This window comes from Accipiter gentilis, chromosome 1 (genome assembly GCF_929443795.1).
Source record: "Accipiter gentilis chromosome 1, bAccGen1.1, whole genome shotgun sequence".
Classification (NCBI taxonomy): Eukaryota; Metazoa; Chordata; class Aves; order Accipitriformes; family Accipitridae; genus Astur; species Astur gentilis.
The window spans coordinates 1689537-1711244 of NC_064880.1; the positions used below are offsets into that span (position 1 = coordinate 1689537).

The window sequence follows — 21708 nt, forward strand, 5'->3', positions numbered from 1 at the left end:
GCAGCTTTCCAAAGGCACCTTCCTGCTCGTGCAGTCCCTTATACATTTTGTCAGACCACCACAGACATGAAACAGCTATAAATCCCTCTTCATTCTACTCCCCGACGCCCTCACTTAGTAATTCACTATGGTCAAGGGAGAAGGTTACTACACCTTTAAGAATGAAATCTCAAAGCAGCGCTGTTTTGTTTGAGATAGCAAACTTATTGTCCTTTGCGCTGTCTGGCAACCCCTTATGTCCCTTGGATTTATCTCACACACATGATGCAGCTTTGTGGAAGGGATCGGGAGAGACTTTGCATTCCTCTGGTAGGATGATATGAGTTTGTATCTAAATCTGTTCCATATGACCCACCTCACATGGTTAGTGTCTCGCCGATTCACTTGTAAAGGTCAAGAAGTATTTCAGCTGAGGCTTCAAAGTCAAAGGGTTTGTTAATAAAAAAAAAAACCCCTACTGATAGAATCAGGACTTCATAAAGATACTGCAAAACATTCCTTATTCTTTTGTATAGATATATTTAAGGGCCACAACAGGCACAGGTGCAAGGGTGAGGCTTTTTTGGGGGGGACTGTGGGTGCAGTGTTAAGGGTCTCACAACCTTTCCACCCTAGATGACTGAGCCTTAAAACAATCTGGGATAACCAAAATCCTTCCAAGTCCAACAAAATCTGCTAAGTCAAGAGAAGAAGGTTTCTCAACAGATTTTTAACAAACAACAATATTGTTTGAACTAATTGAGACACTTTTGTTTTGCTTCTGGGCCGTCAGAACCTGGAAGTGCAAAGCTGTGCAGAAAAGCTATCCAAAGCTCTTCAAAATCTACAAAATATAAAAGATTAAACAAGTTCAAAACCATATCCAAAAGCCTCCCGGATCATCTGTCTCAATAACGAGCTATTGGAAACCAGAGGAAACGAATGGGGCCAATACTGATCCCAACTTTGTTAATCAGATTGCTCTCACCACGTCATAACCTTGACAGAGGTACTCTGTTCAAATCAACACTTCAAAACAAGCAAAAATTTGCAGTGAGTTTATCTCAGGCAAACCAGTTCTCCTTTCTCTAGACAGCACAGCTTCGCAGCATACAGAGTGTCTCGAGTCCACTGCCGTATGTATTTCTGGGAGACGGTGAGAGACGTCATATCCCAGACCATCAGAATCCGTACAGCAGAAAGCAGTCGACATTTTTCTAAGAAGAGAATTTGAGGGATGGGTATAAAGTACACCTGACATCTTCTATTGCATGCAATGATTTTTAGACTATTAAGCTCTCTAAATATTTGAAGTTTCAAATCATGAAAGTCAAAGCAGAGATTTGAAAGGAATGAACAGAGAGAACTAAGTTTGTAGCCAGGTCTGCTGCACTTTCTGATTCCTGAGAGGCTGGATTTATGCTGCGGGTATGGCTATGCGCATATGACTCTCCCAGGTCATCAACTGAGTATAAAAATTTACAGCGCATCAATAACTCCATGGAGGCTGCCAGTGTCCACAGTTACTTTGAAATATATGCCACGTAAGGTACCCCTCTCATTAACTATCCAACAGAGCCTGTCACAAGATCTTATTCACATAGTCATGCAGCTTGCAAGTATCGGCATTCTCCTGGCAAAGCTGAAGTACAAGTCAGTTTTTCAAACTGCAACAAAGTTTTATTTAGTTACTTTAAGAAAAGCCTCACAGAACTCCATGGCAACTCCCAAGCACTTTACAAATTCTCATTAGGTACCAAGCTCAACCCAACCACAGCCAGCCACATCTGGAATAGGTTGGAGGTACATAATCTGTTCGCTAATACACTACCAAAAAGGCAGATAAAACCATTTTGTTTTGCTGTACTCTTCCACGTGCTTTAGAAAAATTGAGACTAAAATATCTACACACAACACTAACTGCTTTGTCTGAAAGCAGCACTCCCAGCATCCTACTATTTTGCCTGTCTCCCATGGAAAGCAGAGTTGGTCCCTCTGTATTTGAATCTACAGTTCTAAGGCTTACAGCTATCTTGAAACCTGATGTTTTGACTTGCACATTTTACAGAGAGAAATTTCCATAGCATTTACACCTTGAGCACAACTTTATTGCTAGTGCTACTCTATGTAGAATTGTCTGGGACAATTCTGCTCCAGAGTTATACAAAACCCCCAGGAGCAATCTGTCCATTTAAAATTACAAAAAAATCAGGGAGAGACGAGTGCAAATTGAGACTAGGGTGTCCCGTATCTAAGCCAAGAAACAGGAGTTTGCACTGCAGTACAGACAGTGCTGCTGTACGCCCCTGGGACCAGCAGAGAACATGACAAAGAGTTCCTGGGTAGGAGACTGTGGAGCTGCACACTACCATACCAGCTTTCCGCAGGTCAAGAACCCTTTGCAATACTTGCCAGGAACTGAAGAAAAGTGCTGTACTTCCCTAGAGTGTGTTCCAGAGCTGGTTGAGCAATAATCCCCATCCATATTTTCATCATCTGCTCGCTCCAGAGATTTTCTTTTTTTCCCCCTAGATTCAAGATGTAGCAAATTTGGGTGCTCACAATGATCTGTTATGCAGAAAGTAAGCATACTTCAAACAAATAAGCAAGCTCATGAGAAAATAGCAGAGGTACAACAGCCTTCAGACAACCCTTACGCATCCCAAAATCTTATGTTACAATACAGCTAGGCATGAAATCAATTTAAATCTGACTATCGTTAGATAGGTCTGAAGATCATCAACAGAGAGAGAACAGTGAATGGCACCACATAAAGGTAAAATGTTTAGAAATATTTCTCTGAGGTTCTGATCTTGGGGAAAAGAAAATCGAGTTTATTTTTAACTAACAGGTAAAAGGAAGATTTAGGTAGCTCTTTTCCATCTTAAGACTTCTGCTGAAGTTTGACAGCAAAATAGCTGTGCTGCAGTTGTGTGCCTCACCTCTTTGTGGGATTTGTAGATATTATGGAAATACCCATTCCTCATCAGGCAATATGACCCCTATAATTACCAGCGATTCTCAGACAGTGATGCTGTTTAATGGCAACCGTTAAAAAAAAAAAAAGTAAATCTATGAAAAATGCTATACTTTAAAAAAAAAATTCATATTGGCATTGGCTGAGATGATTTGAGGCTGTAATGTCTCAACATAGACACGCAATACAATAATTTGTTCAGGAACAATATTAGCAAATCTGATTCTTGCTACCAGTTTAAATGGTAAAATCCATCCAACTGCTTTAAATCAGGTTTGACACATCCTGCTTCATTCTTGGTCCACAGGACTCAGCTTGTCCTTGGTCAATTTATGACCAAAATACCTCCATGCTCAATCTTACATCATAATTTTGAAGAAGTCCTTTTTAACTATTGGCATTTGTAGCTTCTCAGAAATTGGGAGTTTACCACTAGACATATGAGGTACATGTGCATAAAGACAACAGGCTATGCTGACCCTGATTAAGTACTGCACTTATCTGAAAGTCCATTAGGCTATGAACACAAGGGCTTGCAATATCCTTACCAAAAGAAAGGCAGAAAATGAAAGGCAAGATAAAATGACAATACAATTTATCCTTCATGGCCAGAGCAATCACTAAAATATGGAAGCTGATTACTGCACATCAAGTTGATGGGTCTGTAATATACAGTTATGCTTATCAAGAACTAGTTTAAAGTCACAAACTCATTTCACACAGACCACCAGGCAAGGACAGGAGGAAAAGTTTTTGGACAATGTCCTGTATATGACCTACATGGACTAAAGAAATACAATCACCATTTGAAATCCCCACAATATTGCGTATTCATGAGTAGCTTTTATCCCCTTAAATGAAACATTAAAAAATTAACAACTGACCATCTGAATAAGCCCTGATTACATACTGGGCAGCAGACAGCTAGTACCTCATGCAAAATCAGCACCTTAACTTCCTGATATAGCCGCTTAAAACATTTACCATCTGTATGTGCATAACGCGAACGTCTCAAAACTACCTAAGGGTAAGATTTAAGAACCTGTATTCATTTTCAGAGGTCACATGAACATGCAGAAGCCTAAGTGCTATTTAAAGTCACTGGCATCTGTTATCCATACCTTAACACCAGGTCAGTATTAATATAATGAATCCAAGGCTCATTTACATTAGCACTGGGAAGTTCATTGCCCCAATTTTTCCTCTCATTTAGAGAAAGCTTTTACAAACTTGTCTCTCCAACAGACCTTGTGGGTGGCCAGTGTTTTCACTGCTGCACTAGCAACTTCGACTTTTAATCCCCCTGCTAATACCCCAGCCTGATTCGCTTTACTGGCGATAGATAAGTCATGTTTCTGGGTCCCGCACACAGTGACCGGACACCACCTCTCAGTGGCTTGCAAGCAAGCTCCATCGCTAAACAAAAGGCAGTCTGTTTGGTCACCCTTCCTTCAGAGAGGCTTAAGAACATTTTTGTCATTTTTGAACAGCTAATATCTTGCAGAGGGAAAAAAAAAAAAGTTGTCTAATCTCTTTAAATTTAATCTTTACTTTTTGAAAAATCTGAGCACAGATGCTTAGTGCTGGACTATGTTCCATTAGACTAATTAGGTCAAGATTACCTAAAACGGTATGACTCCACCAACTCAATTTAAATTCCCTCCCTCCTGTCCCTAAACTTGCACTGTTTGGAATTTTATTCCCTTTTTTTCTCTCTACTCCCCCAGAGAGCACAAAGTGTGTGGGCAAGTATTATTAAAAAAAAACAACAAACAAAACAAAACCTGAATGAATAGTGCAGTGAAATCTAGGGGATTCTTCTGGTCTTCAGTATCAGTCCAAACCGGACAAAACTTTACTAACATTTCCTGACTTCAGGACAACCGTGCTCAATGGCACTGCTAAAAAAAAAAAAGTCTCCTTATATTCTTATATTTTGCCTCATTTACACATGGATCCAACTTAATACTTTTCTTAGTCAACAGTTTCCTGCTAATGAAAAAAGACAGATGGTATTTTTATTTCTTTTCTCAGTTTTTGAGGCTTTCACAAAGTTTTAAATATTTTATACCCATTAAAGCAAATACTAATGAATTAAAAGCACTGCAAAATGTAAAACAATTTGTGGATTTAAAAACAAACTTTCAAGACATTTGCTTGCACTGCCTTTCTATCAGAACATCCACCGCTATCTGGCACATCAGCTCCTCCACCTGCCCCTCAGGCCAACCTGTGTGGATGGGTTTCAGTTTCTGTATTTTTCCGATAAAGGTTTCTCATATTCTTCACAGCCGGGACAACAGTGGGCTGTTTGGTTCACGGGTTCAAGATTAACACAAATATCAAAGAAAACAAAAGGTACACTGCCACCTCTCTCCAGCTCCCCCCCCCCCCCCCCCCAAAAGGGGTTCCCAACTCACCTCAGAATCTAAATCTCACTGAAAGCACGTACCTTCTGAACTGCACCTTTAGACAACTGTGGAAATAGTCTCTCAAATTTCATGTTACCCGAGCCTTGTAACTAACTACTCAAAGCGACCAAACAGAACAAAGACATTTATTTTTATTTGGGATCCTTCAGAACGTGAATGAACACTCTTAATCATTATTTTTTTCCATGTGCTTATATAAATTCTTCACAGACTGATACAGTTGTGCTTTGAATTCCTTCTAAACTTGCTTCACTATTAAAGTCTTAAAGGAAAATGAAAAGAATCTTGACCAAGGCTGTAAGTCTCCCACACAGCAGCAGAAGACCTACAAGTAGAAACTCAGCTCTTAAACTTCTCCAGTTGAGCTGGCCTACTGAAGCCAGAGCAAAATTTTAAAATCAGTGGGATGTACAACTGGCGAGCTTTTAAAATGTGTACAGTTCCTAGGAGAGGGCAGACAATTTGCTTAGTACTTACAACCTCATGAGAGAGCAGAACAAGCCAATACTTCAGCTGCAGGAAGAAGAGTTGTGTGAAAAGAAAGTCCACTAAGCAAAAACACACAGAGAGCTCTCTTGCCTAAGCTGCAGAATTTTCCAGTGAGTGTTAACGAGTGCTACTTGAACGTCAAGGTGTTTGAATTGGTCTGCACTTCATGAGAGCACCAGACCTGTCTAGTCCTTGTCTCCAGCAATACCAGTATCACAAAGTTGCATAAAGCAGACTGGAAATCTCAGGACAATGCACTCCTGTGATATTGCACTCCTGTGATATTGCTTGCACATTCAAGGTTTAGGTCCAGGCAAAAAAAATCAATACTGCTGATATGAAAAAAGGAGCAAATGAAAAGGAAAGCAATGGCCCACCTTTAACCTTTTGTGAAACCGGTTCAAACCTTGTACATCTCTCATTACTCCACCCTCCAATAAAGCGTGTGTTTTGGTTTTTTTTATTTTAGATCAGGAAGAAAGCAATGTGGGTGAAGTACATGTCTTGAGGGTCCTTTTTTCCAAAGGACTTACGGTTTTCATCCCGGTTCTTTAAGGCAGCTTTCCATTCCTTCCACTGTCGTCCAAAGAGGTCATTCTAGAGAGGACCTTCTTCCCCTTCCACTTCTAAGCTTTCTCATTTTTCATTTAGATAGCTCATCTGAATTAGGTTCTAGGAGTCTGGAACTGAGATTGGCTTATCATAGTATGTTAAAAGCTTTATAAATACAGTCATAATTTTCAAGGTACCTAAATACAATTTGTCTTCTGCCTCCACCCTTGAGCACCACTGAGATAACTCTAAACTGTTAAGTTACAGTATTGTCTAGGGAGCTCAGATATTAGAACATCTCAATCTCATTTCGTTCTTACAAAGAACACAGACAAAGAATTTAGTCAGTGCTGCCCTTCACCTGCAGAACGTCTTCAGCTCACCATCTCTACAATCTGTGGGACAGGAATACTGCCTGCTGCTGCCATCCAGAAGAAAATAGATCATCTGTGGATCCTGAGCACAGCTTCACATCAACATGCCACTTTCTCATCTCAGCTCCTAAATTGCTCTAGCCTCATTCCATACTCATATAAACATCTCATCAATTCAGATCTAAAAGAGGTGCTGCAACTTCAGGCACGGGTTTAAAAGTCCAAGAGGCTTATGTGTAAAACTCTGGAAGCATACAGACACTCTGGAGTAACCTGAAAGAACATAGAAGAATCAGGGCCCAAATCCTCAGAGGAAATCAGACAGCTAGGCTAGAGCTTTCCAAGTTATGAAGTTAGGAGTCTGTTGTGCACTTCACATCAATATATGCAACATTAAAGAAGCTATCAAACGTAGCTTGGTGGAAATACTAAGAGGAGTTTTGCTACAGATTATGAGTGAAAGTATTTGTAGTTTACTAGCGTTTGAGGCTGTGAATATGTTTTTAACTGGCATCCTGTCAAATGTACTGTAATAGATTAAACCAGCTGAAGAGTACAGAAACAGGATTTCATAGGGATATCTAAGCAGGGCTTCCCCTCGAGAAGGAGAGTTTGTGTGTACACAAACATACATACTTTCTCTCTCAACATTTTTCTTGTGATCATCAAGCAGATTTTAGTCAGATAGCACCTTCCTGTCTTCATCATATAGCATCTTTTACATCCTCAGAATGAGGATGCGGATAGTTTCGTCACTGAGCTAGACTGTATCAAGAGTAATCTGGGCATCATAAGCAGTAGAACTGATGTACACTGATTCACTACTTCTTATCCCATCCGTTCTTCCAGGCAAGCAAAAAACTGTCATTTAGGTAGGGAAAGTGTTAGGGAAAAGGGGGACAGACTCACACAGCAAACTCTCAGGAAACTGATGTTACCTCAGTTCACCTGATGCTCTTAACACTTCACAATAGCTTCAAAATCAATTAAGTGCAGAGCAGTTAAAAAACATTACTTTAGCATTTGGCTATTTTAAGACTGTCTGAACAGCCTGCAAAGTGCAAAGTGCTGCTGAGCCACATTACACCAACAGCCCCAAAACCATTCTTAGTGCTGCTTTTCATGACTCTACCCAGTAGATAACTGAGCTGAAATCAGGCAGATTTCTCTAAGTCTCCAAAGAAATACACAGTGTACAGGTAAATTGCACTGCTCTAGGAAGGCCTGTCTGTGTGTCTCTCAAACACCCAAATTTTGCCACTGCTGGTGTTCAGCTATACTAGCAGCCTGACCACCATTCCTAGAGAACAGCATGTCCTAAACTCCAAACAAAACTACCATTCACAAAGGAGCATGGTAGATGTCTCAGATTCTGCAGGTTAAAGATATATCAGCTGCAGATTTCTTGACAAATCCTGTTTCTTGACTCAAATTAAGGACATTTCTCCTGTACACTCATGCTTCTTGGGTGTGGCCTTCCATATTTACCAACAGTCAAAAATCCACAGACAGGTTAGGATAGAGAGAAATGACTAGCTAAATTATACCAGGATGTTTTCCAACTCAAATGATTCAAAACAAATTACTGCTGCTATTATTACTACATGTTTAAAACAGACAAAGCACTAGGAACTATATTGCAAGTGCCCATCCTGCACTGTCATATCTGAACTATATAAATCTTTCCTACAGTGCTAGTGAAATTAAAAAGCTCTGCAGATAGGGCACACTTTCACAGAAGCCTGTCTTTCAGCCACACCTTTTGTTATCAAATCGTTGTTCAACAAGGAGTTGAAATTTTAGCGAATCATATCTATCAAAACAAAGGATCAGAAGCACAGCAGATAATTCTAGCTTCAGTCATATCTCAGCTTCTGAAGTTCTCCATACAGTAGTCTCAGTCTCTGAAATGGAGTCAAACTACAAACAATCATACTGACTAAATTCTACTATTTTGGAAAGAAATACTAAAAACTGGAATTATGAAGTGGTACAAGAAACTAAACAGAACAAAAATGGCATTTGCTGTTACATGGACTAAGCAAAATGTCACCAACATTAATTGCTAAGCTTAAATCAATGAACGGGTATTACTTAAAAACACAGTAAAATTTTTCCCCATGACCAATTCTATCATCATCACTGACCATAGAATGGAATATAACAAAAAATGTGCTTAGGCACCCAAGTGACTGAACGACTTGGCTGCAAATTAAATTGTTTACAACGATGTGCCATCATCATCAAGACGCAACAGGCAGTTCTCAACAGAATACACCAAAATCACTTCCTATAAAACAATACTTTCCTATTGTTTTAAGCACCCTGGATTACAAAACATAAATGAATGTTAAGATCTGAGAGACCTCCCCCTCACAGAGATTCTTATTTTCATTATTTGGCTAGTTTTGCCCACGTGCATTTTGCCTGGTTTAGATAAAGAACAAACCTAGTGAGCTTCACATATAGCTTATGCTCAGCAGACTTTCTGGTTTCCTAGAAATCAAGTGCTATCATGGTTTTGTTTGCATCTCTGAAGAAGCTTGGCTATAAAGTATTTCTTTTACCCACTTTTCACACTTACAGTTTACCCTACATTCAATTTTTCTAAAAGTTACATTATTTTTACAGATTTGGGGTTCAAATAGTTGAAAAACTGTCCCATTTTCAAACTGCTGGCTTGGGGGTGGTTCGGTTCTGTTGTGGGTTTTTTAACATACTGTCATACAGATCAATTTTAAACAGATGTTAAAATATAAGACTATAAGAATGGGAAGATAGTGACAGATCATGAAACAGTTAAGATACTAACCTAGCACACATGAGTTCCCAGCTCTGCCACAGACTTCTCTTGTGACCTTTGTTAATTCACCAGTAAGAGAACAACTGACCCAAGTGCCACTGAACCTGATCAAGTGTTAACACCAACTGCTCTCCATTACCTCTCCATCTAGCATACTGCCCCATTAGCTGTTGCTTTTACTGGTTCTATCAAATTATCTGCATAAAAATAACTGATTAAGTTAAAAGGACTCACTTTCTTGTAATGTTACAGACTCTGATGGCAAAGAGGTAAGGCAAACAGTTAAACTGTCAGATTCAAAGGGTCAGCCACATCTGGCAGGGAGCAAGGACAGCAGGTGAGGACAGGCTGGGAGCCGTAGCCAGACCAGCAGCAGCTGGGATAGTTCTGCTGACCGGGTGCCCTTACGGTTTTGACGGATGAGCACGGAGGGCTGACAAGGTTACTGCCCCGCAACCATCAGCCCTGCCCCTGCAGCACAGATGCCTAAAATGTTGTGCACCAGCTCCCGAACCGCTGCAGTTCACCAAGTAACATTTTAAAGAAAACTAGAAGCTGCAATGGCTTACTTTAAAAGTTTCGTAACAGAATTCTGTTTTCCCTCTGTAAAAAGGGGATGGTAGCACAGTGCTACCTCAGAGAGGCAATGCAACACCAATTAAATTACGTATTGTTGAAGTTTATACTAAGATCAAAAGCATGCGCTCACTAAATAAGCAGTGCAAAATGAAGTAGAATCAGGACAAAGGTGATTTACCCATCCTGCTGACATTTTCAAGGTTTTTTTCCTCCAGATAGAAATTTTAATATTTTGAACCTTTATACATGCTACTAAAGTGACTGAGACAACTCAGAATAACTCCATGGTAAAACAGTCGTGGGAGAAAAAGGTGCGAGCCTCTGGTTTGAGTCGGCTATCACGGGCTGGGTGTTTGCTTCTCCCTCTCACAATCAAGTCAATCCTGATGACTAGAAACATCCTTTAGGAAAGGCTTTATCAAAATTTCTCGTTAGCTTCAGGGTAAAGGCTTTGAGAAAGTCAAAGTTCCACAGAATTTTAGCAGAGTAGGGCTAAAGCAATGCATTTTTCATCCAGCAAACATTTAAACACAAGCATAACTTTACACACTTATTTACGCAGTGATGCCTATCAAATGTGGGCTTGTTGTCATTTCCTTTTCTTAAAAATATGTGTCATCCAACTTAATATGGAATTTATTTAAGACACAGGATCGCTTATTAATATGTTCTTTCAATTTTTGGAAGATATGAATATCTTCTTTGGCTTAACAGCATAATAGTCCATTTATCAGTGAGGAAAGTCTCCAGAGGAATAAGATTTTTATTTCAAATACACTTTCGCAGTTATTGGAAAAGATTCAGCATTTTTCTTGGAGAAATATGTCATTAAAGTAGAAAGATGAGGGAAATGCTTGTATGCAACATAGGCTTTTCTCCGATAGCAGACTGGTGCCCGTCTGGACAGATCCCTGAAGACACAAGCAATCCCAATTAAATCATGAGCATAGAGCTCTGCCTACATAGAGCTCATGTCTAGATCAAGACCTTGGAATGTCAGCTTCAAAATTTCCCTGGCAATTGCATCACACAGCCTACTGATATGAAAAAGCTATAGTAAAGGCAGGCATTTCCCTCCTCTTTCTATTTTAGTGACTTGTACCTCGGGGAGGGGGAGAAAAAAAAACAAACCACAAACCCCCAACTTTAGAAAACCCTAAATCCTGCATTCGGTATAGGAAAATGTGAAAGGAATGAATTTGAGATGTACTGTCAACGAGCTAGCTAAGGGTTAGCCGATTAAGTTCAGTATGATAATATTCTATAATATTTCAGTGAATTCTATGGCATGAAATACAATACATATTTGATCTCTCTCACACAAACTCATAGTGAAGTAATAAATATTTCCCTACAGAATAATTTTCCTGTAAGCAGAGATTTACTGTAACCCAAATGGCAATTTACTCATTTCAGAACATTAAAAAACAGACTCTCACTAGAACTTAGATCACTGGAAGAGGATTCCGTGGTACAATTACACTCCAAACAGCATCCACAGCAAGAAAATTGTTAGAGATGTTCTCCACTCACTAAGTTGGGGGTGGGGAGCTGTGGGGGTGATTTTTGGTCTCTTTCTAGCCATCTAGAAGACAGGAAAAAATAAGATTATTAAAAGGAAAACAATAAACAATGGTGGCCTTTTAGAGACTGGGTGGTTATGTTTAGAACTAACATTTCCAAAATAAAATTGTCAGGAACTAAATACAATCACGCTTGGGTCAAACAAAACTTTTGCAAGTAAAACAATGAAAACTATTCCCCTGCCTTGTAAAGGTTAATTCTCTTCCCTCGCTCCCACAAATCCAGAAAAAAAAAAAAAAAAAGTATTTGCTGCACCGAGGAGCGTTAAATAATATCTTCCCAATAAGCCAAAAATTACGTGTAGCAAAGTGGAGAACAATATTCAAGAAAAACTGCATAAAAAAAAATTTGGGGAAGGTAGGCTTCTGGCAAGCACAAACACAACCGTTAATGGATTTTTTAATAACTCTGTGCCACACAGTAATAGGGAACCACCTGCCAAAAGCACAGCAAGGTCAAGCAAGTGTCACATACATGTTACAGCCAAAGAAATTCTGTGATCATCTACTCTGACCTTCCACAGCAACCACCACTGAAATAGCCTCATATAGTAGCATAGCAGGTTTCTAGCTTGCTTTTTTGTCTGGCCTGTTTTCTTTTCCTTTACTTCAACATGTTTATTTTGTTGCACGTACCACCTAAAATAAACACAAGCATTTTACGATGCCCACACTTCTCCCCTTCCCCAACAGACCTTTTGCTCCCGCCCCAACTGCGATTCCACAATTATTTGATGAGGGAGAGTGTCATAACACACTTGGAGTGAATCAAACCCAAAGGCAGGCAGAACAAACAATACAGTGTGTGTGCGGGTGTTTGTGTAAAAATCAATCACTCCGGGTTTCTCTGGCTTTCGGCTGCCAACAGCTGAGCGGAGACGCTGAGAGCGTGCGTGCGTCTGCACAGGGGGGGGTCGGCCAGCACCGTTCGGGCCTGCCATCCCCACCCGCAGCTTCTCCCAGCTCAGCCCCGCGCAGGCTGCTGAAAAGAAACTCGCTTTCGCCAACCCCTTCCCTGTGCGGCCTGCACGCCTCCCCCAGCCACGGCCAAAGAGCGGGCATGGCTTCCCCTCTCAGCCTTGCCCCACGACAGCCCCCTTTCCCTGCCAAAGGGGCCTTGCGCGCCCCTGGGCAGCTGGCCCGGCCCGCTGGCAGCATGGGCGGCCAGATGCGTGGGCGAAGGTAGGCCCTGGACCCTGGAGCCAGCTTAAGTGCCCAGCAGGCACTGCCTGGCCAGCCACGCAGGTGGCCCGGCTACCACCTGGGGAACGTGGCCCAAGCTTGGCCTCGGCCCCCCAGGGCTGGGCAGCAGCCCCCAGGCCAGGCCCCGGCCGCAGCACCCAGGCCAGGCCCCGGCCCCGGCCCCGGCTGCAGCCCCCAGGCCTCGGTCCCGGCCCGGGCAGCGGCCCCTAGGCCAGGCCCCGGCCCCGGGCCTGGTCCAGGGCTGAGGCGCGGGGGCCTGCTGCCGCCCAGCCCCGCGGGCGCAGCTCCCCTCCGGTTTCTTTGGGCAGGTCAGAATATTTAAACAGTTGTATATTCAAAGACCACAATGGAGGGAAGAGAATTACCTAAGGACAGGGTTAGCCTGTTTGATCAATGCATAATCAGATAACTGCTCCAGCTTTTTTACAAGTCTTTAAGCAAAGATCAGCCACTCAAATTCTAATTCCTTTTGCTAATTAAGCAGCCTGTTAATTGCTCTCGGGGTCTCTAATGCCATGTCATTATGCTTTTTAACAGCCTGCTTGACATCAATAGGGCTGCAAGCTCCACACAAACAAAGCGGGCATCTAGCACTTACTGAATTAGGCTAATGCCGGCATTGGAGCCGGGCACTGGCACGTCGCCTCCAGCGGGCGGCATTTCATTATCATTTCATCATCCCTCACGGAAGAAGAAGGAGGAGAAAAAAAAAAAAAAAAAAAAGAAAAAAAAAAAAGGCAAGTTACAAATGTTCAACACTTACCAGAGCGGGCAGCAAAAAGTGCTGAACCTGAGGAGAAAAGGCGCGCAGCGCTCCCCGCTCCCCGCCGGCTGCCGCCTCAGTCCCGGGCGCTTCTCCCGCTCACCTGCCCGGCCCGCCCGGGAGGGAACTGGGACGGAACCGGCCCGCTTCCCCCGGCTCCTGCGGGGCCGGGAGTGCGGGGTCAGCCCGTTGGAGCGGAGCGGGGGGCGGGGGGGGGGGAGGCCGGGCTGGGCTCCGGCTCCTCCGGCTCCGGGCAGGGCCCCATCCCCCGGCCGGGGGCTAAGCATAACATGTGGCTCCAGCTGAGGGACTCCAGTTTCCGCACTCCATTAGTCCGGGAGAAATTCCACCGGTGAACCGCTGAGTGAGGGGCCTTGTCTGCCTGTCACAGATTAGTCTCTGGGAGGGCAGTGGCAGGGAGCGAGTGCTGCTTGCACCCCAGAGGGGTTTAACCATGACTTTTATATTTCAACAGACGCGCACGCACGCAGGCAAAGATACGAAGCCGCGTGGTTTTTCAAGGATCCTGGGGAAGGAAAAGCTGCATCTAGCAGCCTGAAACACCCAGGGCCCCTTCCTAGCAGAGGCCGGGGGGGGGAGAACGGTGTGTGAGGAGTTGTTCCTGGGGTGCCACGGGTGATGGCGAGGAGCCCCGGCCGAGGCCAGAGCGGGGAACGGTGTGTGAGGAATTGTTCCCGGGGTGCCACGGGTGATGGCGAGGAGCCCTGGCCGAGGCTGGGGGGCCGCCGGCTCGGGCCGCGGTGGGTGGCTCTGCCGCTGCGGGCGGAGGGAGGCCTGGCCCACGGCAAACGCGTGTTGGTGGGGCGGTGGATCCGACGCACGCGAGGGGCTTTGAGGCGGGCTGAGCTTTACGCCACCGAGAGAGACACCCCTGCAAAAACACGCGAGGGTGACCTTACTGCCACAGCCTCAGCCCTCGGGCGCTGCCGCCCCTGAGGATGGCGGACTTCAACCTCTGCCTCAGCTCGGACCTTCTCAGGAGCTGCTTTTATCGTTATTTTCAGAGTAAACAAACTGCTCCAACTGAATGCGGCCCTTCTTAATGTTACCTTTGCAACAAGAAGACAGAGCTGCGCAGCGCTAGGTGCAGGTACAGCTAGGGGCATCGCTCTGCTCTGTTTAGCCCTGAGAGCAAAGCACGGTCATTAGTTACGAGAGGTCAAGTTAAAACTCTGCTTTACAAGAACTTCCAGACCCTGAGAACTGCAGTTAGGAATCCCACTCCTAATGTGAGATCACCTAAAAACGCACCGATCTTCCCCGTTACTGAAAGGCCATCATTCATGTCAATAAACAAGAAAGGAAGTAAAGCTAGAAAATAGCCTTAATTTCTCTGCCTCTCAGGAATAATGTTTACAGACAGCACAGAGATCTTGGCATCCTTAACATGTTAGTATCAGAATGACCTATACTGTAGTTGAAGAGTCACTGTTATAATGCATGGGAAATATTTTCAGTTACACCAAGAATACATAAATTGTATTATGTTGCTGGACAGGACAAGTTTGGATAAAGCAAAAATCCACGAGCAAGCTGCGAGACCAGACTGAGATCTCCACTGAAGCAGAGTCAAAACAAAATAACTAAACCAAAGTGCGAGTTGAACCTGATGCACCCGAACTCAGCTGTTCTTATTTCAGTCTCTATTTTGACATCATTTAAAGAAATTGCCAGTACCCTCAGTGAAGATTTCTGCATACAAAGGTGTACCAAAAAATCCGGTAGCACAATAAAAATAACTTGCATCCTAATAAGTACAAATCATCTCTTATCAGCATTTGTTTCTTAAGAAAGCTGAGGTCCCAATCTTGAAAATGCTTATGCACATTCCTAACTTTTCACCAGTTTGTAGCCCCATATATGTGCTTTAAGGGGAAGTCCTCGTACAGACAAAGCTAAGCACATTCTTAAACCACCGGTACAGCAACTAATTCTTAAAGTGCAAAGATTAAAGAATACAATGTAAGAAATAAAAGCTTTTTTAAACAAATTATTAAAGCATATTTTTGTATTGTGCAGCAGAAATAAAAAATGCCAAGGTGCTTTAGCGGTTTGCAAAATAATCATTTGTCGGGCATCTTAAATCATGAGATGGAATAGGTAGCAGATTTTACAAAATGCTGAGCATCAGTTAATAGAACAAGAAATAATCACTATTAAAAGCTAACTTAGGGATGACTCCTCTTTTCTCTTGAGGACCAGATGTTTGTTTTCCACTATCAGGCCGTTTACTGGCTCTTGATGTAGAAATTCAGTGTTTGGACAAAAGAAATTCTAGGTCTGGGCTGATAACAGTCCCAGTGCTCCAGTTCCCATCAACAACATCAGCAGCCCCGCTTCTCCCTTTGTGCTGTTAGCACAGCTCCACGCTCCTTTGAGTTGCATTTTAAAGCAATTGGTCTCCCAGGCTCTCTTGTATCTCAAATAATGCTTGATAGCATCTAAGAAATGCTGTCTTTGGTAGAAACACTGAGCTTCATCCCTGACTGCAAAGTCCAGAAATTAGGGAGGCGCACCCAGCACGGTCAAGACAACTGCACCAAGACGTGTCAGGAGGCCACGCACGGCATTGGAGCATCCGCACTATTATTGGGATCTCTGAGCTGAGAGCAGAGTGACAGAAGCCATCTTTCAGCACAAACAAACCAGCACGTAGGGAACTCTCACTGGTAATGAATGGGCAAGCGAATGGGACTTTGAGATCCGAATTCAGTATTGACTAGGAAGTGACCTGACTCACCCCAGTTGCTGTCCTCCTCCTCCCTAAGTGAGGATCACCTAACAGAGGAAGCATTGCTGGTTTTGGCAAACTGACTTGACTTAGTAGGTGCCTGCTTGGGGCCACTTTTCATTTCTGAGCTCCACGAATAAAGAGAAAGTTTTGGGTACACCTGGCAGGAACTTAGTCTAAGTTTTCTCAGTTTCTCTTCCAAACCACAGCTCCACCTCAAAATAGCTAAAAGTGTTGGGATGGTTAGGGAACCTTGCCTGGTAGAGAACAGGACTTTCAACCTCCGTCCCTCTCATTGCAGGTAAGTGCAGTACTGGCAGGCTGGAAAATAAGTTGCTCTCCCCAGTGCCCTCCCTCTACTGCGGAACTGGTGTTTATTGCACCAGAGGCATTACATCTGCCTATGGGGGGGCTATTTTCAGGCAGGTGATGGGCTGAGGGAGACCCAGGTTTAAACTCCAGTGCTCCAGGTTAAGCAGACAGAAATCTGAACCTGCATGTTCATCCCAAGCAATTGCCCTATTTACTAAGTATTTTGGAGACCAAATCTGTCTGGATCTTAATGCAAATTCTGAAAGATCTCCATTTTGCCTCTGGGTAAATTTAAAACAAATTTTGTAAACTCGGTTATCTTTTCAGTAACAAAGTTCTTGTTTGTTAGCGGACTGCGGAGCCGGGCTTCTCTAACCCAGATCTACTCACGCACCCCTTCCCCGCTTCTTTTTTCATTTATCTCCTCTTCTGCTCTTCAGTGTAATCCATCTTTCACTCAACCTCTTCCCCCTCTCTTTTCCTTCATTCCTTACTCTGTCCATTTTCAAACAGCGGTAGCAATATCCTCACTATTACTGACAGTTTCCATCTGGTTGCTATCTCCCCATGCTAGCTGTAGTCTGGGAAACTCTCCATGTTGTCCTCTTCCCCTCACCATTTCCTTTGCGGCTCTGGCAGGAATGGCTAGCGCTCTTCAAACAACTGGCGAAATAATGAGACAGGACGAGCATGGTCTGCCCAGATATCTACACAGATCTATACCCACAGCCTTACATATTTCTGTTCCAATGTCACCAGCAGAACTGCTTTTACACTGCTTCCCTTTAAACTTTGCCTTGTTTTATTTGCTCAAATCAATCTGTGCAGTTCAGACTGTAGCTCATATCAAATGTGCCTAGTTATTAGCTAAGTTAAAAGACCCATTTCAGCTTCATTTTGATTTCTTTTTCAAGTAAAATTTGGCACATCAGAATGGGAGACAGAAATATTTAGTATGTGACCTTCTGCGTTGCAGGATTGTCTAAGGAACGGCTATTGCTGATAACATACAGAATTAACCGTTTGGCTGCTGACTTCATATTTAATTTCTAAACGAGAAAAGCAATCGAAATACATGCATCTGTGATCTCCCATATACGCTGTTGTCCTTAAGTGGAATTAATCTGAGGTCCCTATGTATGCCCATTTAAGTACAGATATTTATGTGCATGCATGTGACAGGTAAAAATGCATACACACACAGAGAATAATTTTATGCATCTCCTATGTCTGCTGCGGGATAGCAACACAATTAAGTCGCCGTGACTGAGACAATTATCCATACAGTAAGTAAAATGAGATGTCCACAGTATGCTGCGGAGTTTTTAAACATGTGGGAATAGAGTACAGAAACTCCGTAGAGTCATGCAGCTAATGAGCAATAAATACACACTGGCACACCCTCATCAATTTTAAAGTCTTGGTATGAAAAGAATGTAATTAATTAAGATATGTTGATTTATAAGAGGTGACATAACAAGATGGATAGAGAAATCTTTTCCCTCCAATCTGTCATGGTTTCTTTCTAGAAGACGGCCCAACATGTGACGATGGCCTCCTTGGACAGTCACAAAGAAATCCTCCTGAGTTTTGTTTTGGTTTTCCCCACTATCATAAGGAATATAAACTTCCTTTGCAACCCTTATTTGCATTTGGCACAGCTATATTTAAAGTGTAACAGTTCTAGAGACATAAAAGGGGGGGAAAAAAAAAGTTGAAAACAATTATATTTAGAAAAATCCTTTCCACTTTTTTTACTGTATTACGTTTCTGCACATCGAAACATAAACCCGGGTTCCCCCCCCCCCTCCCCCCCCTTAAGTCAGATGACTTTTTTGTAACTTGGCATACAGACAGTCTGGTATAAGACAGGACTGTAGCATTTGTTGAGTCAAGATGTTTAATTTTTTTCACTCGCATAATGATCCTTTTTTTCCCTCCAGCCACTTGAGTTTTGTTTATGTTGCTTGAGCCCTAAACTAATACATGAATTCTCTTCACTGCCAAGATGACAACTTCGGCACCAGGCTAGATGAGCCAAAGAGGACTACGTTCACTTTTAAGGATAGAGGTATTTTTTAAAAGACTTTTTTCCAGTTGTGACAAATTAAATGCATTAAAGGAAACAACTGCTGTTGCGAGAGCTACTGGACTTCAAGGAGGAACTGGGAGAGTTATTTTCTTTGTAAGCACTTGACTTTTGCTAGGGGGCACTTTGCTCCTGTGCCAACTCTGGCTTATATTTTATTATTCTTAGAACAAAAGGTTGCAGTAATTAGAATTGGGGAAGTTGTGCTCAAAGAAACTGAGGCATCAGATAAATTTGATACCATTAAGTAGTTATAAAAGGTGGGATTTTTAAAAAGAAGAATAACTGCTTCAATATATTGGTTTTATCCTGTCAAGAAAAGATGAATGAGAAGTGCAGCTACTTTCACTCAGGCTAGACATGTAAACCTTGTACTTAATGACTGATGAGCAAAATTTTTTCTCTTCCAAGTGCAGATGGGCAAATCCCTCGTAATTACAAAACACAAGAAAATCTAATTTTACCAACAGAAAGCAGCGCACTGTCCAAATGTTTCCCAAGCAAGAGCTTTAGGTGCTTGTTGAAGAAAAAAAAAAAAAAAGCCAAACAACATTTCTTATAATGTGATCCATATTCTACCACATGCACATTTAATATAAAAGTTATGTTTGATATATACCGCCTTAGCATTTTTCTATTTTAACTGAAAGCCTTTTGTTCTGTCAAGATTATAGTAGGATTTGCTTTCATTTTTCATGATGTTTCACTCAATACATCACTAACATTAGCAGGACTTAATAAGCGCCCACCTTCTCCTTCCCCCCGCCCTGCCTGAGGTCTTTTGATGCATATTCCTCAAGACTCCTCAGATGTTGGAGATTGTTTGAAAAGTGGCCTCTCTATACCCTAGTATCAGAGATAACGAAGAGGACGAGTCTGTAAAATACTGTGTGGTGCTAGCCACACAGTAAGCAAAATGTTTTGCAGCTTTAAATTCTGCCCTTGGTATGGTCTCTGTAATGGGCTTCCCTTCCTCCTTTTCTCTGTTGCAGATTCACATCTGTTTCTCTGCATTTTGAAACTGTGTTCATTTTTCACTGCTGCCCTTTGTCCCACACTTACTAGCTCTCGCCAAGGGCTTCATTTCACTTATTCAATAAGCGAGAGGCACTGCAGACTAGAGAGAGCTTTAGGACAAAGCTCAAACTTCTATTAGGCCTCAACAAAAATGTTTTTGTTCCCTATCAAGGAACTTTTTCCTATTGCTTGTTGGTGGTTTGTTTTGGTTTTAATTAACATTTGTAGTTTTGTAATTGCCCAAACAGCCTGCAATTTCAAACCGTTAAAAGAAATAAAAAATAGATGCAACAAAAATCCATATTATCTGTTACCAGAAAAACTTTGTCCTAGAAAAGCCCATTTGTCCTTCATCCTTTTGCATCCGCAATATTTGGCTGCATCTGCAAATACCGTGCATTGGTACTTCGGAGATCCTGGCTTCTCTCTATGTCCACACTTGTGTAAGCACTCTGTTAACGTATGTTTTCATGTCTCACTGGCTTAATACATGTTATATTGGAAACTGGGCGGGAGGGACTTCCCGGTAATGCCTTGCCAAGTCATCCCTGGCTACGCCTGGGTTGTTCCCTCCAGCCTGTCCTCCAGTCACAGCACTAATTGCTGCGGTTTACTGCACAACAAAATTGAAGAGAAGAGACCAGCCACGCAGGTTTTCCCAACACAAGATTTTTGACATGTTACCGACTTTATTGTATCCTGTTGCTAATCTAAGTACCGGAGAGCTCGTCTTCCGAGAAGAAATAGCAAGGATGAAACTTCTAAGACTTAACTATTGTACTAACAGCTTAACGTCTGCACATGAAATTATTTAACTCTTATGGCTATGTTCATTGTGCCACAAGCGCGTGAGTCAAATATGGGTTTTTTCGTACTAAATCATCATCCCACTATGGTGCCAGTACTATAAACCCTCTTGTAAAACTATGAGGTTCAGGAAATATTTCTAAGTGTGTGTTGCTCAGCCTAACGTTGTGGACTGTCTCTATGTGCAACCCATTTTTTTTCCCCTTGCTGTATTTCTTTAAAAGCACTCAGCCTCCTCTTATTTGAAGCTCATCTGATGCTACAGTCTGGAGTACCCCTGTTACTTGCATGCGTTTCATTAGTAATTACATTGCGTTTTACAGCTCGAAGCTTTAAAAGGCATAGAACATAAAAGTTGACAGCGCATGTACTTTTATAACTCCTACAACTGAGGAGAAAGTAAAGAATGACAGCAAGTTGTGTGTGTTTGTTGGTTTAGTGCCTCTCCCCAGCTTTCAAGTAAATATTCTTTGGGCCAAGAGAAAAATCCCTGCAAGGAACCAGCGATGCTACACTCTCAGCCTTGGGTGGGCTCTAACTATGCTTTCTCTGCTGGGGGAAACAACTTGAGGAGTATGGGACGAGGAGTGTCTCACGTCCCTCACCATTCCCATTTAATCCATGATTTTTTCTGTCATTAATACGAACCTTACATCCTAGCTACCCTGCTAACTTTTGCCACGAATGCTTTGTGTAATTAAGAGCAGACACCTGTGTTCCTTGTCAGCAGCAACAGTCCTCGTGCTGCAAACACAAGCGAGGAATGAACAGTCATCAGTTACTCATCTACCTTGCTTTTGCTTTGGTATTTAGCGTTATATTTCTTCTGTGTCCAGTACCCGTGCATCTTCTGGTCTTACTATGTTATTGCAACTGGTACCATTACACTGTTTGGTTTAGGTTCTGTCCACTGTCAAGGAGTTTTTGAGGGAGTTCTGTTAATACTCCAGCCACATTTGTAGCCTCCTGACTTTCTCAGCTTTTGTTTACTGCAAAA

General features: G+C 42.5%; 1 protein-coding gene across 3 annotated transcripts in view; it reads right to left on the reverse strand.

Annotated features, from left to right (window-relative positions):
• Positions 1–21708, reverse strand: part of PRDM16 (PR/SET domain 16) — a 344138-nt gene that overhangs the window by 261790 nt on the left and 60640 nt on the right. The gene's annotated exons all lie outside the window — the stretch shown is intronic.